The sequence below is a fragment of the Dufourea novaeangliae genome, unplaced genomic scaffold (genome assembly GCF_001272555.1).
Source record: "Dufourea novaeangliae isolate 0120121106 unplaced genomic scaffold, ASM127255v1 scaffold19, whole genome shotgun sequence".
In the NCBI taxonomy this organism is placed as follows: Eukaryota; Metazoa; Arthropoda; class Insecta; order Hymenoptera; family Halictidae; genus Dufourea; species Dufourea novaeangliae.
Window position 1 is genome coordinate 134,564 of NW_015373889.1, and position 14,427 is coordinate 148,990.

At 44.7% G+C, this 14,427-nt stretch overlaps 1 protein-coding gene across 2 annotated transcripts in view; it reads right to left on the reverse strand.

Annotated features, from left to right (window-relative positions):
- The window catches only part of LOC107185733 (ecdysone receptor), a 120,236-nt gene extending 114,315 nt beyond the window's left edge, over positions 1-5,921 (reverse strand). For both annotated transcript variants that reach the window (XM_015573500.1, XM_015573492.1), the window contains exon 1: positions 5,129-5,921. The gene's annotated coding sequence lies outside the window, so the exon portion shown is untranslated. The remainder of the gene's footprint in view (positions 1-5,128) is intronic.
- Positions 5,922-14,427: the final 8,506 nt, after the last annotated feature.

The following is a 14,427-nucleotide window of genomic DNA, read 5'->3' on the forward strand; positions in this document are numbered from 1 at the left end:
CATGGACTTGTTGGCGATTTCTGATGGCGACCGATTCGCGATCCTTTTACGGCCGTGGTTACTTTCCGTCACTCGTGTGAGCTTCGCGAGCGTGCGCGTGGCTGAATCTTAAACGATTCCCACTTTGCCAAACAATTATCAACCAGGTTGCTTGTTTACTCTGGTATAAGACACTGGACCAGATGGTAGCTATCGGGGTGACAGTTCTTAATGTTGGTATGAAATTATGAGTGTTTAGTGTTATTTTAGCTATAGCCTAACTGGAATATTTTAAAGTGGTCTAGGATGTCCACAGGCCATTAGGCTCCTAGAAGAAATAAAAGATCAAAGGCTAGTGTACATTTTAAAGGGACGTTCTTCAGATCAATTAGTGGTCTAGGATGTCCACAGGCCATTAGGCTCCTAGAAGAAATAAAAGATCAAAGGCTAGTGTTGATAAAACCAGTACAGTCAGGGAGTCCAAAAAGTTCTAAGACAGAATCGACTGAATGTACATAAAGCAACTGAGTCTGTAGACCCGTAAGATAACCTAAGGTAGCTACGAAGTACCCTAACCAACGAGTGTTGTTCCCCTAGTCCAGGTCCGATAATTCCAAAACGCAACGTTCTATCAACTTTCAATATGCATATCTAATACCCAGAAGGACATTTAAATTTGTAACCCAACATTCAAGTTCCCAAGTCTGACAAGGTTAAATCCACTCAAATAAGCCTACTTAAACCATCAAAATAAAGAACCCAATTGGACTCTGTTGTCTGGCAAGTATCCTTCCACAAAGGCTACTATTAATCACGGTACCAGACCCCTAAGTTCCTCCAACCCACCTCTGAAGCTACCCACCAAAGTATCCTAAACATTACCAATCCTCCAAGTGAAATACACTCCAGTGACGCTTCGAATCCCAACGTGTCTCGGATACCAACCGAAAGAGGTCTGCTTCGCTCCTAAACCCAGGGGCAAAAGTCAAGGACGAGGTCAGAGGGGGCCTCAGGGTAAGAATACCGCCTGGTGGATAGGGGTGAATCAGGGAGGGGTGACACGCGGCGGTCGGACGCGCGGCATGTGGTCGAGAGGCACGGTGAACCAGATATTCGAATGGTATCGACGGGGCCGCCGGGGCAACCCGTCGCAACGTGGGGTGACAGTGGAACGAGGGGGAAGGGGAGAAAAGGACACAAGGTGGGGGGGGGCACACAACTGGGTATACGAGGTAGTGGGTATAAAGTGGAGAGAAACGGGGATATATCCAGGTCACAAAACAAGTGTCGTAACCGAGGCACGCTGTCACGCTCCTGCGAGTACACTTGCGTCTCCCAGCGATGCCGATTTCGACTCCCATTCGGACTTGGAACCGCGCGTGGCTACCCGAACGTACTGACGAGCCAGACCGAGGGTTCACGAGGGGGGCCGACCGTGCCCGAAATCGTATCGAGTACACGTGACTCGTAAGGAATTCGGACGGGGATCACGTGATTGCAGCCAGAGTCTGATTGGAACAGACCACCAATGGGCGGAGACTGTACCGACAGGTTAGAGTCACCTCCCCGGTTAGGAAGCTACTGGTCACTCTTTCTGCAGAAGCTACCACTTTCGCTTTATCGGACTGGAAGGCATTGTAACTTATGGGGAATTAGTTCCTTTGTGGAACGATGGAAGAAATGTTGAAATGTATATAGGGCGTTCAGAAAAGAACAAAAAAACGTGATGGTTGGAAAATAATTGAAGTAAGTAAGGGTAAAATTATTTGGTGAAATTTGAAACATAATTCACACGGTTACAATTTATACCAAATTTTCTAATCATGACGACTCGATCACCGGTGATCGAAGCAGAACATTCTTAATTCTGTTGCTCCCCGCCGGTCACCGGTGACCGTCACGGTAATACAATTTCAAATATCAAATAATTCGATAATTTCGTGGTTTTCGATGGTGAACCGTCAATTTATCGACTGACATTAATATTTCGTTCGATAATAACAGGCATCACGAGGCGAGCGATTGACCGAAGGAGCTGACGCGAAATCACGAGCGCTGCTCCCTGGAACGGCGAAGATGTAATCGAAGCACGCGTGAGCCGGCTTTGCGTCCAGAATTTCAACGAGCTTTCGCTAACTGTAAAATCGAACAGACGTTTTTTTTATTGTTTCCTTCGCGGTGTTGTTTGTCCGGCAACGCGTCGTCTGTATCCAGCGATCATTATCGTGAGTCGAAAACAATTTCAATTCAAACACGAGCTTGATAAATGCCTATCGTGTGCAACCAAGGACGAGATTATCGTGCGACCGGCGAAGGTGAACGATTACACGGAGAAATCTCGCAAGGACTTGGCGCGAAGTCGTGAAAACCGTAATAAAATATACGTAGAAAGAAATGTGCAAACTTAGAGACCACAGGCGGTTTGTTCCCAGGACTGTTTGGCAAAGACAAACTTAGTGGACTTGGTGAACGTTGGAAGAGAATAAAAAATTTCTCGAAGGGAACCCAAGTGTGTACCGAATTACCGAACAGGATCACGTATCGTGGACAGGGAACTGAACAAAATGGCGACCAACAGTCGTCGAAGATAACAATGTTGAGGTTCAGAGGTTCGTCGAGGCTGGTGGCTAGCTGACCGAAGGAGCTTCTTAGAAAGCTCTTAAAATGCGGATAGCGTGGTCGTGAACGACAGGAACGATACCCGGTGAGGACAACGAGGCACGGGGAAATTCGTCACGTAAACGCCGGACAATGACTCTATGCTGCCCTGCGATCCAAACGACTAGCCAAGGTGTCCGTTAGTCGGCTATCGATGCGAAGGAAAAAAAAGAACCATCGTGTCGCCCACCGCGGTAGCATCGATGCACTTCAGCGTCTAATAACGCCCGTCGTTACTACGCTTCTTGTTCACTATGGGAACAACTGCTAACTTTACCGGAATCTTGACAGTGTTACGCAAGAAATAAATTGCGACTGATACATGGAAGTCGTTCGTCAGGTTTGATGTGTTTTGGAACTAAAAAATATGAACGTCACGCATCGTATTTTCATTCCCAGAAGCCAATTTCCCACTTAAACATGCCAAAATGTCTTTGGAATGCTCCAAAATGAAGAAGAAGCGTGTCCCAATTGATAACTTACAGCTCAGGCGAGATTCCTTGAAAAATATTATCGTAAGTATTGATCTCAATGTTTTGGAATTTTTTTTGTTTCCCCAAAATTATGTATAGAAATTAAAAAAAAAAAATTCGGGGCTCTATTTATGGTAACATATTGCTACTGTGAAAGGCTACATGTGGTGTCTTTAAAACTTCAGTAATTAAAAAAAGTGTTTCAGCATTTTTCAGAGTTTTCCATTTTTTCAAACTAGAATTCTCAAAATAAAAAATCTGAAACAATTCTGTAACACGTGCCCCGGTAAATACTATCTATCAGATTTTTTACAGAATTTTCGCACGTCAGGAAAATAATACGAAAAACCGATTATCCGAATTTTCCTGATTACTACCCACCTGGTTAAGGCAAAGCGTTAAAACTTAGCTTAAATTATTTTTTCCTAACAAGCTATCGAGTGGTGTATTCCAAGACGAAATCGGTCTAAGGGCATTTTTGGCCGCCTCAACCTTACAGCGAATTGACTAAATGAAGACTCTTTCGATCCTGTTCCTCCGATAGCCGGACCGAGGCGACTGCACACCGCAGGCTATTATGCCCAGAATGAAGGCCACGAGTATTTCGAACAGGGGCCCCGAACGTGAATTTCATACCTGTCCCAATTAGGTGGTGGGAGGAGAGGATAGGAGTGGGGGCAAGTGGTCGTGAAACTAAACGAAACGTCCGATGCATCGGTGCGTCCGCGGCCGAGTGAAAGTGAACAGGGGCCCGAAGGCGGTGGCGGCGTCGAATGTCGAGCAACGTTCGTAAAAGAATTCCGTAGGATAATTTACGCCCGAAGTGGCGAAGATCGTACGCGGCAGATAAAAGTTGCTCGAGGAAGGTGTCGGTGGGCCCACCACCTTTCACTAGTCGTGCGACTGGGCCCCTGTTGTTGTATCGGGCCCGGTTTATCAACCACCCGAAGGTGCTAATTATCGTGCAAGAACGAAGATCCCAGTGGTCCGATATGTCCAGGGTAAAAGTATCCTCTTTCCGGTACGCGGATCCAACACTAATGAAATGGCTATTTGGGGGAGTGGGGGCGACACCGAGAAAGCTAATACCCGATGGGATCTCTAGCCATTGGCGTGAGAAAAATTTCCGACGATTAACCACTGTTCGACATAGAGTGCCAGATGGTTTGGCTTTTCGATCACTGATCTCCACACGGAAGTGGCGGGAGAATGGACATCCGGCCGGTTTGATCCTTGGGGTCTAGCTGGTCTGAAGGACAACGAGGATTTTGATTGTGCGTTAGATGACACGGCGCTTTGCGGCCAGGAAGGATGCCGAATGTTAATTGGGAATTTGAAGGATCTTCCTTCTGCTGTTGCGAAACGTAATCCTATTAGCGAGTCACGGATCGTACGTACCGAGGCTCTCTAGGTGGAAGTGGACTGGTTGTTCTCGAGGTTCGGACCGAGATCAGTGGTCGTGTCACCATTTATGGGTACGTCTTTGGCGGAGAAGTGGTTGGTATTTGGAAGACACCTGAGATCATCAGTTATGTCAAATGTTTGAAACCGTAGGTACTAAGCTGAATGTCTTGCCAGAGTCTGCTGATTCTGATCTATAAGACAAGTGGGCTAGATACTTCATCCGCTCCATCTAATGTCAGATCGTGTCACCTAAATGTCTTCAATGTCTAGAACACTGTTAGGCCAAGACATTCGAAATACTACTGGGTCAAGTTGGGAGACTAAAGTGAGTCTAAGTTTCATCAGGTAGCCAAAGGTATAGATAACTTCCATAATGAATTTGGTGTAATCAGTTCTGAAGTGTAAGACAGGTCAAATCAAGGATTCCTGGGACCATTCGGACCCTTAAATATATTTTATACTTCATAAGATGTATAAGATGTAACTACCATCTTGAAATTTTGATCGCTCTAGGTTGCTAAATTAAATATCTGCGTCAGAATGGACAAGTAGCAAAGGGTTACTAAAACATTGTAACTCCAATTTCAGTACAGGAAAAGTGAATACCCACGTACCTTGATCGTATATGTAGAACAGGCCTGCCGCGATCGCTGAGTAGATTTTAACCGCAGATGTAGAAGTACTCTAACCGTATCGGCGTCTAGTATTATTAAGCGTTCACACTTCGGTTGTACGGATCCTTCGTTTGTCTTCGCACCTTCCCTTCTTCCTCTCACACCATATACGCGTAATATATATTTTCCCTTATTATTAATTATTCTTCTATTCTTCTTCTATTCTCTTTGCGCCTTTAGTTGTTTATCACTACCTTCTTGTTATTAATATTCCGGTGTGTCGGTTTATTATAATATAAATTATTATTATAAATGTCTGCAGGTACTTCGCTGTCCTGGTTGGTAGAATCGATTGAAAGTGCTGGTGGGGTTTGGGGTGGGGTCGGAGGGAAGCGTGGTTGTTCGGTTGCCGGGTGGGTTTGTTAAGGGAGGTGGGGAGAAGGTACCGTTATCAACAGGAGAGTCTCCAGATAAAATCTCTCGACAACACCAGGGACAGGGATCCCCTCCGGCGCGTCCAAATGCTTGGAGATTAATCGCAGCCTCGGTGTTTCTTCTCTTTTTATCGGGCAAAAGAGAGGCTCCGTGTGTGCAATCTTCCCCGCAATATACGTATGCTACACGTATATATGTATATATAAGTGTGTATATGTATACATATAGGGGGAGAGAGAGAGAGACAGACGTGTGTGACAAAGAGAGTGCGTGAAATGTGACTTGTTCCTGTTGCGAACGTAGTATAATAAACTCTTCTCTCTGGTGACTATAGATCACTTAATCGTATCTCATAAATTTGTCTTGTTTCTCTTGTATATTTATTATTTATATATATATATATAACGTCCTTATTATTAATAATATTATTTTGTATCCTTTATTAGCATTTACTTATCATCTCTTATCTCATATTTATTTTTATTTTTTGTAGTTGCGTTTCTTCGGAGGGGCCTAGGCACTATTGCGCTGCGAAAAAAGAGGTTTAAGTTTGAAGGTACTTGTTCGTACGAGGTATATATTCTCAAGGTAGAAGTTCTTTTAAAACCGTTCCGGGAGATACAACCGATCTCTCTCTCCGCTTGGAGAATGTCTTGTGTGTTCTCGGCGAACGCCGCGGGGTAGGGACTACTTTTCAAGGTTCCGCCTTTTTCCACCCTTTCTCTCCCCTCCTGACCCGTCGACTCGTCGTCGTCTTCGTCGTCTTCGTCGTCGGGCCGGTTGCGTGTTCCCTCGATCCCCCTAGTGCTCGCCTCTCTCTCTTCCCTTTTTCTTCTTCTTCCACGGCTGCTGCTTCTCACTCTTCTTCTTCTTCTTCTTCTTCTTCCGCCTTCTCTTCTTCGTTTTCTTCTGAATGGTGAGCCTTTTACTTGACGATCGATGGCAAGGCCCTCTCCGCCACGGTGGGGTCTCTCACAGAAGGTCAGAAGTCGTTATCACCTCCTCGAGCTTTCCTGCTTGCAAGCCACATCGCCCTGGGCACTGTAGCCGCCCTCCTCCCCTGGATGCTCAACCTCCACCACCATCTGGAACAGAAAGCATCGATCCCGATTAAAATCCTGCCGCGTCCGAAAGCAACATCAGAATTTGGTTTAACCAACGCCAATACCGATTCCGGGTCACATTTCACCCATATCAAAGTCGATTCAGGGTCACTTTTGACCCACTTCAAAGTTAATTCCGGGTCACTCTTGACTCAAATCAAAGTTGAGCCCGGGTCACTTTTGACCCACATCAAAGTGGATTCCAGGTCACTTTTAACCCACATCAAAGTCGAGTCCGGGTCACTTTTGACCCATATCAAACCGGGTCACTTTTGACCTATATCAAAGTTGAGTCCGGGTCACTTTTGACCCATGTCAAAGTTGAGTTCGGGTCACTTTTGACCCATGTCAAAGTTGAGCCCGGGTCGCTTTTGACCCATATCAAAGTTGAGCCCGGGTCGCTTTTGACCCATATCAAAGTTGAGTCCGGGTCACTTTTGACCCATATCAAAGTTGAGTCCGGGTCACTTTTGACCCATATCAAAGTTGAGCCCGGGTCACTTTTGACCCATATCAAAGTTGAGTCCGAGTCACTTTTGACCCATATCAAAGTTGATTCCGTGTCACACTTGACCTACGTCAAAGTTGACTCCGGGTCACTCTTGCCCCACGCGACAAAAAATGCATCCAATGGAAAGTTGATGTATTTACAGTTTACAATAGTGAGATAAAGGACTTTGCTAAGGATTGTGATCATTTTGTTCTTCGTTGTAATTTAATAGATCCTTCAACGGAGGCGACTACTATTGATCCCATTCTAGCTTCATCAATTTCCATAAACATCCACCAGTAAGCTAATTGAATCTACATGGACACTGCGCTTCAGGGGAGGACGAGAGGAGCCCTCGGGTATTTAAACGAGCAACTGTTGCCGTTATAAATTCCAAAAGTTCGTCGTAGTCTCGCGTACGGATCGTTCAGGAGTGCGCACAGACGGCCGCCGCCGCGTGCCAGTTCGAGGCCCGCGTATTCACGGAAATTAATTATCTGGCTCCTGAGAGAAATGCATGCGCGCGGCGTCGAGAGAGGCCCGCGTGCCTAGCGAGCCGCGGGCGAGCACGACCATTCCATTTCGAAAGATATTACGTCTCCTCCAGGCTCTCGTTTTCTTCAAACGCGCGCCGCGAAAATTTCGAAAATTCGCTGGGGTCTCTGTTTCGTGACGATTTTAATCAATTCCGTGGGTAACATAGGGTTTTTCTAAAAAATTAAATTGGATAGTAAGGTCTGAGCAAATGTTATTTAAAATTCGATACTGACGGATGGATCAATTGTGACCCATATCGAGATTTCACAATTTTTATATTATACAGACTTTAGATTTCATTGGCGAATGTGTTAAAAGAACTTACTTCAGTGAATAATTTGGATTCAGTAGTAATTTGCATTGTTCTAATTCTAATTTCACTTCAGTCCAATAAAGGTGACTGGAAGATAAACAAAATATAGGATAAACCTAACCTAGATTGTAGGTTAGGTTAACTTGACTCTGTTTTAGTATACTATTACTATAATTCGATAGTAAAAAAGAGGAATGACTTGGTATTCGAACTAGCATGCAACGTTGACCTTTGAAGCTTCTGATCCAGCGGCTGGAATGTTTAAGTTAAGCTGACGGTAAAAGTTGGCCGAAGAGTGCGTGAAACGTTCGGTGACAATGTCCAAAAACAGCGGCACCGTTACAGCATCTTACATAATAGGATTATTCAATAGTGTTCACTGCAGAATATACACAAAAACCAGTTAGACAGCTTTTACTATGCTCGCCAATAACATCAGCAGTGGAAAATATCATGCTATAAGTACAGACACCGAGTAATTATATTCAGCAACAACATCACAATAAACAAATCTATTATTAAAACTGCTGTGTACAATGTCCTCCGCTAACGTATTCAACAATGGCTGACTCATGAGTGTACAGGACTTTCAAAAAATTGTGTCAATTTGTAAACAGAATCCAGCTGAAGCTAACCTCTACCGACGAGGTTAATGCAATATTCTTGGTGGTTCTTTTCGCCTAGAATTTTTAAAGACCTCCCATTAAAGTCAGCATGAGGTTCAAGTCATCTGACTGGCGATAAACTAAACGCACAGTGCAAACATGAACTGCACTGAACAAATGGGCAATAGACCGTCTAAATCGGTCTTGTCCGTATATGGGGGCGCTTTACGAGGTTCCATCAACACACGCCATATTGGGTCCCTATTGGGAGCTTCATAATGCAGCCCCAACTACAGAATCCCGTAACCTAGACAATCGGCGAGACATTGCGAAAGACTACGATTAATCTTCGAATGAATTCAAAGATGAATATTAATGATTAGTGACGAAATATGAGGTAAACTAATCCAGTGGAACAAATATCAGCAAACAGATGACAGTAAATATGATACTGAACCGTAGTAGAGTTAATACCATAAAATAAATATTCAATTGCAAATTCATGAAAAACATCAATTCGATGGTGTCAAAGCACTGATCTCATTTCAGAAGATACATACCAGTCTCACAGTAGTACCTCAGTAAATTAATTCCCCACACAATTCAGGTAATCCCACTTAGCAGACCTAACTTAGCTCGCAGAGTGACTTGTACCTCCAACCCCAAATCACTGAACCCATCTCAGAAGACATACATCAAACAGATACCCTAACCCAGCAATGATTGAATATAGCTCAATCTCTCAGTACTACCCCAATAAATTAATTCCCCACAAAAATCAGGCAACCCCACTTAGCAGACGTAGCCTACCCCACAGAATGCTTAAACTGTGACAATTCTGACATACTGAAATGATCAAACTAAATATAAAAAACGAATTCAAGAAGCAAAATCTAGCCCACAAAGTCGTGTGTGACTCAAATCCACAGTGTGTTCGTGGTCTGGAAAGAGAGTGACCCTCGTCGTCCCCCAGAGATCCCATTCCATCAGCCTGGTTTAATTTCGCGTTGACGTAGGTCCAGGGCCGCCATTGTCTCCCGTTTCACGGCGTGTTCGCATGCGTGGCGAGTCGTGGTCGCCGGCCAGACTTCACGCATCCACGTTTTCTCCTTTGTCGCCTGGTCTCCTGTCCTCGCGTGAAGTGGCCACGCAGAAACACACACACACACACAGACGCGCTTGCGCTCGTCGCCCGGACACCATCCGAGGGTGAAATGAAAAATACCGTGAAACCCTCCGTTGCCCTCTCTTGTGTATGTCTCTCCCTCTCTCTTTTTCTGTTTTCCTCTGACGCGTTCAGGGCCGTCGAGCACGAAAACAGAGCCCTCCCGTTTACCTTTTGCCCGTGTTCGATCGGGGCCACGCCGTTGATTTATAGGCTATTTACCCTTCTATTTATGGGTTGAGTCGGCTGGAGCTTCGTAGGGGCAACTATTCTTGTTATTATCACCGTCTTCGGGAACTAATGTAACGGAAGATCATTTTGAAGAAAACAGTCATGGATATTGGGAGTCAGACCTAGGTATACGTACTACAGTAAATCCACGATGAGTGTCCGAAGGCGCCTCGGCACTGGGAAGAAGAGATCGTCAAGTATAACGCTGGCCTTTTAATGAGATTTAACACAGTGATAGAGCTTGGTCCAAATCACGACCACACATTTTGACACATCCTGTAACCTAGCAGAAGAAACCTTCAACACCGATTTTGTGTCTGAACGGTGACAAAACCTTGGATTCGCGGTGAAACAATGGGAAAATTACATGCACAGGAAGCCTGTATTCATATTTTAGGACGTGACCCATCGTATCGAGGCCCTCCGTTCGATCCCATCGGTGGGTTTTAATAAAGACCACGGTAATTTATTCAAGCCGTGGGTGAATTACCGTTGTCTGATATTCGGCTGTCTCCTTTCTATAGGGACATTCGTTCTCGTGGGCTCACGGAGAGACCGCGATCTCTGCGACGATCTTCCGCAATAATTTTCGAAGCCCGGTTATCCGGGGACTCGCCCTCTCGCCGTAGATTCTACGAGATTCGATCTAAATGCAGCCGGAGCTCTATGGTGTCCTAGCGTGGGAAAATATACGGGAAATTTTTGCAAACTTTGTCTCTCTTTGAGCACGCCCCCCCCCCCCCCCCCCGCCACTATTCATCTTGAAATTATCTAAAAAACGGATCTGAAACTGTGGAATTTGGTAGAATTTATGGTCCAGTGGTTTAAGTGCAGATAAGACCTCTATAGTAACTCTGTAGCATGTAGTATGAAAGAAATTGATTACTTGAGTAGAAGTTAATAATTAGTGATTATTATATAATCAGAGAAGAAGATTGTTTCGTTGGCAGAGTTTAGAATTATTGAATTAGAGGTGAGAATTGACCTCTACAGAGCGTAATCAGGAAAGGTCTGGGCCACGTCCATCTCAGATTCAATTAATTAATCCAAAAGTTCCAAAAGTTCCCACCTCAAAGTACTACCCTAACCTAACATCTAGTAGTTAAGACACAACCCACCTAATTCTGTGCTTCAAACGAATTTTATTATTCAAAGTAATATACTGAAATCCGATAATAAAAGCACAAGTATGTGAAAGAACGTTCGAATTTGAAGAAAAAATTGTCTGGTTCCAAGCTGGTTATCCCTAACCTCACTTTCCCGCCGCTCGTGGGTAGACTGTTTACCAACGAAACCGCTGTAGTAGGCAAGGGAAACGCAAGACCACTATTTTGCAATAGTGACAATGTTTCGAGATCCAGACGAAACAGGCTCTGGTGTTACGATACCCGTCTCGGAGAACCGAGACATGACCAAGAGGCAGTGAAGAGAGAGAAGAAGAAAAAACACAATGAGCGCAGTCACAACAGGGCGCACTCACGCATACACCGGGTGACAAAGGACACGCTGACACTATGGCGACGGCGTGTCGGTGTGCCTGAACCGGACAAGGTCATTCATAAGTAGCTCAAGTTCAACTAATAGTATTGTATTACGATACCTACAGCCCTCTTTCTTCTGCCGTCTCTCTGTCTCTCCCCCCCCCCTCTCTCTCTCACACACTCGACACCGGCCTGGTTCTCTCCGTCACACTTACTCTCCCGCCGTTCACTCGATTCACATGGGGGAACAATGCCTAGCGATCAGATGGGTAATTAATTATTGTTCTATGGCTCTTTCGGCTTTCGATGTTCAGACGTGCTGTTCACTTCGAACAATGAAACCTTTTTTTTTTAATTAAATTATTTAACGCTTTCGACCAGCTCAGGTATATGAGTGAGATGAAACCATTTTTATTAAGGTTAGGTACATGACTTATTTAATTCAAGTTAGGCTAGCTTGAGGAGGTTATGTTAATTTAGGTATGTTAGCTACTTTGGGCATATTAGGCTACTTTGGGTATGTTAGGCTACTTTGGGTATGTTAGGCTACTTTGGGTATGTTAGGCTGCTTTGGGTATGTTAGGCTATTGAGGGTTAGGGAGGTTAGGTTATGTTGGCTCCACTAGTATGGATGGGTTAAGTATGTAAGTTAGGTTGTTAGGTACCCATATACGTGCTAGGTATATAAGTTAGGTTGCTTTTTTACTGTTCTTCTGGAGATGGTGACAAGAGCCTTTTACTGCTCTCTAGATAACTTTTGCAAGTATCAATTCATATTTTCACTACAATTTATGCATTTAAATTGTTATGGTTTATAATCCAAATATACATATCCTACAGTTTATAGTGATACGTCTGCACAGATTCTCAAACCCCGAACAAACCCGACTTTATGTTCCGTTGACGACGAGGGAACGGGAGGCCACCGGTAACTGTTAGCACGCTGGACATTGTTATTTCCCGCGGGCGAACAATGGGAGAGAATAAAACAGCGCCGAAGGGAAGGCAAGAAAGCGGGAAGGAGAGCAATAGGAGAGGAGCGCACAATGCTTGGCGAGGCCTAGCATCTGTCCGGAAGTGCGTAGACGCCTTCCATTTTCGTTTTCATTTGCATACGACGCCGGCGCGGCTCCCCAGATGCGTCTACGATCGCAGCAACCGCGTTTCAATTCGACGAGACAAGGGGGAGGAACAGAAGTCTCTTCGTCGCGAATTAAAATTTTCTGATATTACACCGTCGACGAGATTCGATCATATCCAGGAACTTATCCTCGGATCGAAACTGTCAGACGTTTCTATCGTGGTTCCCACGGCGTGTCAATGATTGTCTGGAGTCGGCAACGTCACCATCGAGCCTCGTTTCCTCGAGAGGTTGCGTAAGCCCGACAGTTTTACTGAGGTTTCCACGCGAACAGACACCCGTTTCAGATGACGTCATCGGTCCGATGTACAGGGCGTAGCCTGATTGGAGGTGTAAGTGGGGTTAGACTGATGGTTGGGTGAGGAGCTAGTAGAGTTAGGGAGAGAAGTGGGCAAACTCTTGGCTGCTTGACCATCGGAATATGAATTATCGAAGCTGACGACTGGGTCAATTGTGACCCCTAATAAAACCTAAGATAGGTAGGCCGACAGTATTAGACTAGCCCACCACAACGCTGTCCCAATATTCATAGATTATCCCATCACGAAATTTTGCTCTTAGAGGATAGCTTGCCTAGCCCAAGAGCTCTGCGGGCAAGAGCGCTCCGGGAGCAGTACATACGAGCGACCCTTGGATTTCTCTTATCCTACGTGTCAGTAGGTCTTGTGGAACGAATCTGATCCATAGAAGGTCCCTATATTCGTAGATTACCTCACCATGAGATTTTGCTCTTAGAGGATAGCTTGCTTAGCCAAGAGCTCTGCGGGCAAGAGCGTTCTAAGGACCAGTAGGTCTTGTGGAACGAATCTGATCCATAGAAGGTCCCTATATTCATAGATTACCTCACCACGAGATTTTGCTCTTAGAGGATAGCTTGCTTAGCCAAGAGCTCTGTGGGCAAGAGCGTTCTAAGAGCAAACTACAGAAGCAATGACTTAGGTGTCCCTTATCCTACGCGTTAGTAGAACTTCTCGAACGAATTTGATCGACAAGGGGTCCCTAGAATCATAGATTACCCTACTACCAAATTGTTGCAGTTCACTGATTGCTACATTTGCTTGCACTTCGATGAATGAAACTTGTTGTTACTAATCACCACTTCTAGATCACCCTCGTTCACGGAGCGACACCCAGTATATTTCCTTTCTAGCCTGAATTATCCTGAGTTATTCCGAGTCTGCTGAATGTTCATTGAAAAATACGAGGAATTGACTATAAAACAGTCGATCTAGACGCAGTTTGGCTCCTGAAGATGGAATACTTGATAGATTATACTGGGTGTATCAGAAATTTTTGTCCAACCCCGTGCAAAATAAAGTTGATAACGTGGAATAAAGTTCTTATTTATGATTATCTATTTGGGAAACTTATTAAATGTCTATGCTGTTGAATTCAATTTTGTTCATGTTTCTGACCTTTATTTGCTGTTTTTACTTTATGTGAATACGAGTTAAAGACTATCAGAAGCATCTTTTTCAGAGTTTCTTCGTCGCGAATGAAAACGAACGGACTTGGGAAACTTTTATCAGGGATTTTCTAGAGCAAGTAAACAGGTTCACTTTCGTACAACCAGCCATGGTCAAGGCTGAGCGCTATTACGCTCCCGTTCACTGGCTGCGAATTACTATATTTTTCTTTTTTTTTTTCCTTCACTAAAATGGGATTCGCTGCGTCCGCGTCATTGGTATGTCGGCTCTTTTACGTCCCGGTAATCATGCACGCTCTCATTGTCCTCGTAAACTGATGTTTCATGCTCGACTCCGACTCGTCGAATGAGTTTCTTTGTAGACGGAAAAAC